At 40.1% G+C, this 10169-nt stretch overlaps 1 pseudogene; it reads left to right on the top strand.

Annotated features, from left to right (window-relative positions):
- The first annotated feature begins 322 nt into the window (after positions 1 to 322).
- Positions 323 to 8562, top strand: LOC115845106 (E3 ubiquitin-protein ligase RNF4 pseudogene; annotated as a pseudogene).
- The last annotated feature ends 1607 nt before the right edge of the window (positions 8563 to 10169 follow it).

The following is a 10169-nucleotide window of genomic DNA, read 5'->3' as shown; positions in this document are numbered from 1 at the left end:
TGGCCCTCAGCCCTTAAATACCGTAGGGACCCCATCATTGGAGCAAGCAAAAGAAGCCCAGTTAATTTCTAAAACTTCTCCTAGAGAGACGTACCGCCTCCATTGAGAACCACTTTTCTCAGCGTGAGAGTTGCTGATCTAATGACTAGAAAAAAACAAAAAAACAAGCAACCAACCCGGTCCTTCCCATTTCTCGGAAAACATGAGACGAGAGAGAGAGAGAGAGAGAGAGAGAGAGAGAGAGAGAGAGAGAGAGAGAGAGAGAGAGACTAGGGACGGGAAAGTCCCCTTTTCTAACCTGGAACAGCTCTTTCTGCCCAGAGACTTGCGACGAGCTACCACGGGCTCGGATTTTGATTGGTCAGTTGAGAAACTAAAATAGCGGGTTGAAAGGAGAGAAAACCCCAGTGATTGCTGCCATCGGGTGGGTGGGAATAAGCGCCGCGACTGCTGCTCCGTGACCTTGGTTCTGTTCTTCACTGGGCGCTGCCGCCAGCCTGGGCGCGTTCACCATGAGTACCCGCTCCCGCGCCGCCCCCTTCCTCGACTTCTCCTTTTCTTCCCTGGCCTCTGGTTCCTTGGTGCTCTTTCCCTGCCCAGTGTAGTTAGGCGCCAGGTTCGGCTGGTTCAGGCTCGGTCCCGAGCGGACCGACACGCAGCGGAGGGGCCGGAAAGTGGCAGGCCGCTGGAGCGCAGGCTTCCTGCTCTATTCTCACTGGATAGCTCACAGGGCGCAACCGGACAAAACACTAGGTCATTGATGAGCTGCTGGCTGCCTGGGTGGAGTCGAGGGTGGTGGGCACTGTTTTGCAGGGCTGCCCGGTGTCACCCCGAAGGTTGTCTTTCCCTGAATGCAGACCGGAGGAGGGGCAGGCTGGTCACGAAGGTAAGTGATCCGATGAGAGACAGGTGTTTGTGGGGTCTAAGATAAGAACTGACTCAGTAAGTAGGTCGGCGCCATCGGGTGGAGCATTGAGCACTGCACCCTCCTCTGGGCTCCCTCCATTTTCTTCTGGGGCTCCCCGGTTCGAGGGCTTGTGTCTAAATTTAGATATCTCACACGGTTTTGTGAAATATTTCTATGGCATCTTAAGGTATTTGTTTTTGCTAAAGCTTTATTAAGGTATTTGTATTCGTCAAAGCCTCCTCTGGGCTCTCCCCATTTCCTTCTGGGGCTCCCAGGTTCCAGGGCTTGTCTAAATTTAGATATCTCACACTGTTTTGTGTAATATTTCTATGGCATCTTAAGGTATTTGTTTTCGTTAAAGCTTTATTGAGGTATAAATCACAAACCATAAAATCTTCCTATTTATAATGTACTTCAGTGGGTTACAGTATATTCATTGAGTTGTGCAACCATTTTCTCAATATTAGAACATTTTCATCACCCCCTGAAAAAACACTGTACCGATTAGACATCACTCCCCATTTCTCCCCAACCACCCCCAGCCCTAAGGAACCACTAATCTTTCTGTCCCTATGGATTTGCCTATTCTTGATTTATCATATAAGTGGGATCATACAGTATGTGGTCTTCTGTGACTGGCTTCTGTCATTTGATATGATGTTTTCAAAGATCATCCATTATAGCAAGTACTGGCACTTCATTTCTTTTTTATTGCTGAATAATATTCCATTGTAGGACTATACCACATTTTATTTATTCATTCATCAGTTAATGAGCATTTGGGTTGTTTCCACTTTTTGGCTATTAAAAATAATACTATTACTGGGCTTCCCTGGTGGTGCAGTGGTTAAGAATCCGCCTGCCAATGCACGGGACATGGGTTCGAGCCCTGGTCCGGGAAGATCCCACATGCCATGGAGCAACTGAGGCTGTGCGCCACAACTACTGAAGCCCGTGAGCCACAACTAGTGAAGCCTGGTGCCTAGAGCCTGTGCTTCGCAACAAGAGAAGCCACTGCAATGAGAAGCCCGCACACCACGACAAAGAGTAGCTCCTGCTCACCTCAACTAGAGAAAGCCCGCATGCAGCAATGAAGACCCAACACAGCCAAAAATAATAAATTAAATAAATTTTTTTAAAATAAAAAATAAAATAAAAATAATACTATTATTGACATTCATGTACAACTTTTCAGTGTGAACAGAAGTTTTCAATTCTCTTGGGTATATACCTAGGAGTGGAATTGCTGGGTCATATAGTAACTATATGTTTACCATATAGTTATGTTTACCTTTTGCGGAACTGCCAGACTGTTTTCCAGAAGTGCCACACCATTTTACCTTCCCAACAGCAGTATATGAGAGTCCCAATTTTTCTACATCCTCGCCAACACTTATTTTTTCTTCCAGTTTTATTGAGATATAATTGACATACAGCACTGTATAAGTTTAAGGTGTTACATCACGAAACAATTATCACAATAAGTTTACTGAACATCCGTCATTTCATATGGATACAAAATTAAATAGAAAAAAATTTTTCCTCGTTATGAGAACTCTTAGGATTTACTCTCTTAACAATTTTTATATATAACATCCTGCTGTTACTTATATTTATCATGTTGTACATTACATCCCTATACTTATTTATCTTATAACTGTAAATTTGTACCTTTTGACTGCCATCATTGAATTCCCCTCCCACAAACCCCTGCCTCTGGTAACCACAAATATGGTCTCTTTTTCTATGAGTTTGTTTTTGAAGTATAGTTAACCTACAACACTATATTAGTTCCTGTCACACAATATAATATTTCTATACATTTCAAAATAGTCACCATTATTATAGTGTCACCATACAAAGATATTACATAGTTATTGACTATATTCTACACACGGTACATTTTATACCCATGGCTTATTTATTTTGCAACTGGACGTTTGTACCTCTTAATCTCCCTCATCTATTCCTTTCCTCCCCCACCACTGCCCCTCTGGCAACAACCTGTTTGTTCTCTGTAATTATAACTCTGTTTCTGTTTTTTTATGTTTGTTCATTTGTTCTGATTTTTAGATTCCACGTATAAGTGAAATCAGACAGTATTTGTCTTTCTCTGATTTATTTCACTTAGCACAATACCCTCTAGGTCCATCCATGTTGTCAAAAACGCAAGATTTCATTCTTTTTTATGGCTGAGTAATATTCCATTATATATATATATATATATATATATATATATATATATATATATATATATATATAAATCTGTAATATTTTATGGGAAAACCCAAATGAACTTTTTGGCCAACCCAATATATATACACATACATACCAGAACTTCTTTATCCATTCATCTATTGATGGGCATTTAGGTTGCTTCCATATCTTGGCTATTGTAAATAATGCTGTAATGAACACAGGGGTGCATATATCTTTTCTAATTAGTGTTTTTGTTTTCTTTGGATAAATACTCAGGAGTGGAAATGCTGGATCACACGATAGTTCTATTTTTAATTTTTTGAGTAATCTCCATACTGCTTTCCATAGTGGCTGTACCAGTTTACATTCCCACCAACAGTTCACAAGTGTTCCCTTTTCTCCACATCCTTGCCAACACTTGTTATTTGCTGTCTTTTTTTTTTTTTTTTTTTTTTGAGGTACATGGGCCTCTCACTGCTGTGGCCTCTCCCATTGCAGAGCACAGGCTCTGGATGCGCAGGCTCAGTGGCCATGGCTCACGGGCCCAGCTGCTCCACAGAATGTGGGATCTTCCCGGACCGGGGCACAAACCCGTGTCCCCTGCATCGGCAGGTAGACTCTCAACCACTGCACCACCAGGGAAGCCCTATTTGCTGTCTTTTTGATAATATCCATTCTGATGGGTGTGAGGTGATATCTCATTGTGGTTTTGATTTGCATTTCACTGATGATTAGTGATGTTGAGCATCTTTTCATATGTCTGTAACCATCTATATGTCTTCCTTGGAAAAATGCCTGTTTAGACCCTCGGCCCATTTTTTAATCAGGTTGTTTGTTTTTTTGATGTTGAGTTATATGAGTTCTTTGTATATTGTGGATATTAACCCCTTATTGGATATATCATTTACAAATACCTTCTCCTATTCCGTAGGTGGCCTTTTCATTTTGTTAATAGTTTCCTTTGCTGTGCAAAAACTTAGATGCAGTCCCATTTGGTTATTTTTGCTTTCATTTCCCTTGCCTGGAGAGACATATCCAAAGACATATTACTAAGACTGATGTCAGAGAGCTTACTGCCTTTGTTTTCTTCTAGAAGTTTTATTGTTTCAGGTCTTACAGTTAAATCTTTAATTCATTTTGAATTTATTTTTGTGTATAGTGTGAGAAAGTAATCCAGTTGTTTTTTTGCATGTAGCTATCCAGTTTTCACAACATCATTTACTGAAGAGGCTATCTTTTCTCCATTGTATATTCTTGCCTTGTTTGTCCTAGGTTAATTGCCCATATAAGTGTGTGTTCATTTCTGGCCACTCTGTTCTGTTCCATTGATCTATGTGTCTGTTTTTGTGCCAGTACCATACTGTTTTGATGACTGTAGCTTTGTAGTATAGTTTGAAACCAGGGCATGTGATACCTTCAGCTTTGTTCTTCTTTCTCAAGATTATTTTGCCTATTCAGGGTCTATTATGTTTCCATACAAATTTTAGAATTACCAGATTCATTGGTGAGTTCTAGTAGTTTTTTGGTGGTGTCTTTCGGAATTTCTACATATAGTATAAAGTCATCTGCAAACAATGACAGTTTTACTTCTTCCTTTCCAACTTGGATTCCTTTTATTTCTTTTTCTTGTCTGATTGCAATGGTTAGGACTTCCAATACTATGTTGAATAAAAGTGGTGAGAGTAGGCATCCTTGTCTTGTTCCTGATCTCAGAGGAAATGCTTTCAGCTTTTCACCACTGAGTATAATGTTAGTTGTGGGCTTGTCATATGTGGCCTTTATTATGTTGAGGTATGTTCCTTCTATACCCACTTCACTGACAGTTTTTTGTTTTTTAAACATCTTTATTGGAGTATAATTGCTTTACAATGATGTGTTAGTTTCTGCTTTATAACAAAGTAAATCAGCTATACATATACACATATACTCATATCTCCTCCCTCTTGTATCTCCCTCCCACCCTCCCTATCCCACCCCTCTAGGTGGTCACAAAGCACCGACCTGATCTCCCTATGCTATGTGGCTGCTTCACACTGGCTATCTATTTTACATTTGGTAGTATATATTAGTCCATGCCACTCTCTCACTGAAAGATTTTGATCATAAGTAAATGTTGAATTTTGTCAAAACCTTATTTTTTTGCATCTATTGAGATGATCATATGATTTTTATTATTCAATTTGTTAATGTGATGTATCACATTGATTGATTTGTGGATATCAAACCATCCTTGCATCTCTGGGATAAATCTCACTTGATAATGATGTATGATCCTTTTAAGGTTTGTTGAATTTGATTTGCTAATATTTTGTTGAGGATTTTTGCATCTATGTTCATCAGGGATGTTGGCCTATAATTTTCTTTTTTCTGATATTTGTTTGGTTTTGGCATCAGAGTGACGCTGGTCTTGTAAAATGAGTTCAGAAGCATTCCTTCCTCTGCATTTTTCTTGGAATAGTTTGAGTAGGATAGGAGGATAGGTGTTAACTCTTCTCTTAATGGTAGAATTCACCTGTGAAACCATCTGGTCATGGGCTTGTTTTTGGTTGGGAGTTTTTTGGTTACTGATTCAATTTCATTACTGGTAAAGTGGTCTGTTTCTTCCTGGTTCAGTCTTGGGAGATTGTACATTTCTAGGATTTTTTCCATTTCTTCTAGGTTGTCCACTTTATTGGCATATAATTGTTCCCAGTAATCTCTTATGATACTTGGTATTTCTGTGGTGTCAGTTGTAACTTCTCCTTTTTCATTTCTGTTCTCATTTATTTGGGGCCTCTCTCTTTTTTTCTTGATGAGTCTGGCTAGAGTTTGATCAATTTTGTTTATCTTTTCAAAGAACCAGCTCTTAGTTTTATTGATTTTTTTCTATTTTTTAAGTCCCTATTTCATTTATTTCCACTCTGATCTTTATGATTTCTTTCCTTTCACTAATTTTGAGTTTTGTTCTTCTTTTTCTAGTTTCTATAGGTGTAAGGTTAGGTTGTTTATTTGAGATTTTTCTTGTTTCCTGAGTTAGGCTTGTATCGCTATAAATTTCCCTCTTAGAACTGCTTCTACTGCGTCCCACAGATTTTTGGATCATGTTTTTGTTTTCATTTGTCTCCAGGTATATTTTTAATTTCTTCTTTGATTCCTTCAGTGATCCAGTGGTTGTTTAGTAGCATACTGTTTAGCCTCCATGTGTTTGTGTGGTCTTTTTTTTTCCTTGTAGTTGATTTCTAGTCTCATAGCATTGTGACTGGAAAAGATGCTTGATATGAATTTCAGTTTTCTTAAATTTACTGAGACTTGTTTTGTGGCCTTGTTTTGTGATCTATTCTGGAGAATGCAGAGTTATCAAAAACTTTTGAGTACACATTTTTCTCTATCTATATACTTTATACTGCTGTCAATCTTATTTTAAGTACTACTAATGCTTAATCTTTGTCTCATTTTTTTCAGTTAAAAATTCAGATTGAGCTTTCTCATAAGTGGCTCCCAGAAGATTCACCCCACCCCACTGTAGGAACACAGCAGTTGTGGATATGGAGACAGGAATGGAACCAGAATCAGAGTTCAAATATACCAGAAAATGTGGACCATAAATTCTTATGTAAGTCAGAGACTGACTGGCCAAGAGCTGTGGGACATTGAGGACTTTAGCATTCACTGTAAACTTTGGCACAGGTCACTTATTTCTCTGAATACTGGATCCAAAAAGCACAATGAACACAAGAATGTGCTATGGTACTAGGGTGAATTCCAGACAAGCACGAGAATTCGGTACATCTGGGGAAGGAGGCACAACTCCTGAGGTGATCTTGGAAGTGGAACTGATAGAACTTGGGGAAAGTGATGAAATAATTGACCTCACTTGTGACTCTCTAGAACCTGCAGTGATTGACCTAACTCACCATGACTCTGTTGTGATTACTGAAGAAAGGAGGAGGCCAAGGGGAAATACAAGGTCACTCCAAGGCCAAACTGGCAGCTGTGTGGTGAGCAGTGATAAGGAGGGGTTGATGAGGGACAGAGATGTATCTGTGACCAACAGTGCCTACCATAATGCCCTGGAAGAAGAAACTTTAAGTTGCACACTACCTGGTTATATCTGGTGTCGAATTTGTAGGGATGGGTACTTAGAGATTGAACTGAGTAAACGACATATCTACTCTACACAATGTGGCCACATCTTCTGTAGTCAGTGCCTCTGCACTTCCCTTAAATATACTAGAAATTGCCCAGTTTGTTTGAAAAAAATCAGCTGCCATCTGTACCACCGCATCTATATATGATGTGTGCTGTGTTGCTCAGGACAGACAGACAAGCTAGCTAGATTCTTCCATGTCCTTGTGCAGAAACGGTGGGTTGTTGGCATTCAGTGCACGGAGTTAAAAACGCCTGATTTTAAAAATTGTTCTCTGGAGTATATAAATTTTTTTTTCATTTCCCACACACAATGAGACTACCTTTTGATTTGTTTTGTTTCATGCTGCAGGACTGGACTTGGTTGTCATAGTGTGCCAGAGACTGGTGGTTGTCCTCAAAGCAAATTTTCCTTTCTTTCTCATAACAATCAATTTTTAATTGGCCACATGTGAGCATTTTGGGTCATGTAAATAAGGGCAACATCCTAGAGATGATGGAACAAGATGGAAGGAACCTGAGAGACCGACAAGTTTGCAAACCAGAGCCACCTACAAGTTCGGGCTTTTACTTGAGAGATGAATAAACTTCATTCTTGTTTATGCAACTATTATACTGAGTCTTGCTTAGAGTAATGGGAACTTTATTTTAATTAATGGAGCAGGCAGGGTGATATCTTCCTGGTTTTTCTGAATATCCTGACTCCACTGGAATAAAAGGAAGTCAGTCCTTTCTGACCATCTCTCCAACCAGCAAGGTGGAGGTAGGTATACAATCAGGCACCATGTCCTGCTGGGACTCCTGGTGGCCTTTGAAACCAGCCTGAGGAGTCACCTAGACACACTGGAATCTAGAGCTGTGGTTCTGTGCTCTCTGACCTGCCACACCAGAGAGAGGTTCCCTTCATCCTAGGCTTACAGGTGTGCCTGCCTTCCACCATACTGGTCAGCTAATCAACAAGTTGGTCTGCTTCTCTTTGAACAAATACATCACTGCATCACCATCCTAGCTGCTCCTGCAGCCTGACTGGGTCACAGGCTTGAGAAGACCTCATCACTGCTTCCCACAGACCCCCAACACACACACACACACACACTTTTTTCTTTTGAAGAAAATCACAAAGGACTCACAATTCCATCTGTACTTTAGAATTAGAGAGGACATGATTTCTACTGTGCTCTCTCCTTTTCCCTCATAATGAAATGTGCAGTAAAGCTTGTTCCTTACTTTCAATGGTTGTAGCAGTGTTGCTTTCCTCCATGGAGGCTCAGTTGTGCCAATGGAGCAATGCCCATCCCAGCATAATGTCTGTTCTACACACTGCATTCTCTGCAATAGCTCATACTCCAAACTTCAGTTGCTTGTCTTAGCACAGGATATGCAAGATAAATGGGTATACTTCCTTCCATGGGTTTCCTTGTATTTTCTAAACTGAAATGAGGGGATTTCCCTGGTAGCGCAGTGGTTAAGAATCCGCCTGCCAATGCAGGGGACATGGGTTTGAGCCCTGGTCTGGGAAGATCCCACATGCTGTGGAGCAACTAAGCCCGTGTGCCACAACTACTGAGCCTGTGCTCTAGAGCCTACGTGCCACAACTACTGAAGCCCATGTGCCTAGACCCCATGCTCCACAACAAGAGAAGCCACCGCAATGAGAAGCCCGTGCATCGCAATGAAGAGTAGCCCCTGCTCGCCGCAACTAGAGAAAGCCCACATGCAGCAACTAAGGCTCAATGCAGCCAAAAATAAATAAATAAATTTATTAAAATAAAATAAAATGAGGAAGAAAAACGACATGAAAATTTTTTTAAAAGAAAAAAGTTCTAAATATTAGATGTAGAACTTCCTGCATTTCAATAGGACATCTTGTGTGTTCCACTTTGGAGACTGTTAATTGCTCTGTCACATAGCATAGTGTATCACAAACTTGGCTAATGATCGAAACACCTGAGAGGTGCCTATTAAATATACAGATTCTGCTTTTGCATATATTGCCCATGTGATCAGGAAAAAGAGCATACTCTCTCCAGCTTGCCAGCAGCCCTTGACCCTCCCTATTGTGTTCTACCCAGTCCACTACATTTTTACCTTATCTACCAAACTCATGTAGACATTTGAGTTTTTGATCTCTGCTTTAGGGAAAAAATAGAGGGGATTCTGACTTTTCTGAAAAATTGAGATAAATTTTACAGACAGAAAAATTCACTGATCTTAAAGTGTATAATTAGATGAGCTGGGGCAATTATGTACATTCACAGGACCAGCACCCCAATCAAAATATAGAACAATTCCAGAGCAGTTCTCCTGAGTTCCCTTACCCTGTTGCTCTCCACCTGGGTGCCCCTTCTCAGTAAAGTCTTTTGCTTTGTCAGCAAAAAAAAAAAAAAAAAATATATATATATATATATACACACACACATACATACACACACACACACACACACACATATAAAACAATTCCATCATTCCAGAAAGTTCCCATCTAGTCAATCCCCATCCCCCACAGGCAACCACTTTTTTGATTACTATCATCATAGATATGTTTGGGGACACTGACTTTTATTACTTCATTGTCTAGCCCAGATCATCTGGGAGGAAAGTTTGATAGGGAAATTTGGAATATAAGCATTAGGCAAGGGTCAAGGGTTTATTTTAGTGGGAGTATGACTTATTTTTCTTAAGAATTGAAGCAAGAAGGTATTAATAATGACACCTGCTATTTATTAAACAATAGCTATTTTCCAGGCACAGTACAAGGCACTTCACACATACATCTAGGCAACAGCAGGAACCCAACAGGATGTAAGAACAAAAGTTGAAGGAAGGGAGCTGCCACAGGCACATTAGTGTGAATAGGTTGGCTGACTATTGTACATGGCTGTGGGAAGAAGTAAGAACTAAAGCTAGAAAAGAATATTAAGGCCACATCCTGAGTAGA

This window comes from Globicephala melas, chromosome 2, assembly GCF_963455315.2.
Source record: "Globicephala melas chromosome 2, mGloMel1.2, whole genome shotgun sequence".
Taxonomy (NCBI): domain Eukaryota; kingdom Metazoa; phylum Chordata; class Mammalia; order Artiodactyla; family Delphinidae; genus Globicephala; species Globicephala melas.
Note: the sequence above shows the minus strand (reverse complement) of the source record. Positions and strands in the feature narration are given on the sequence as shown.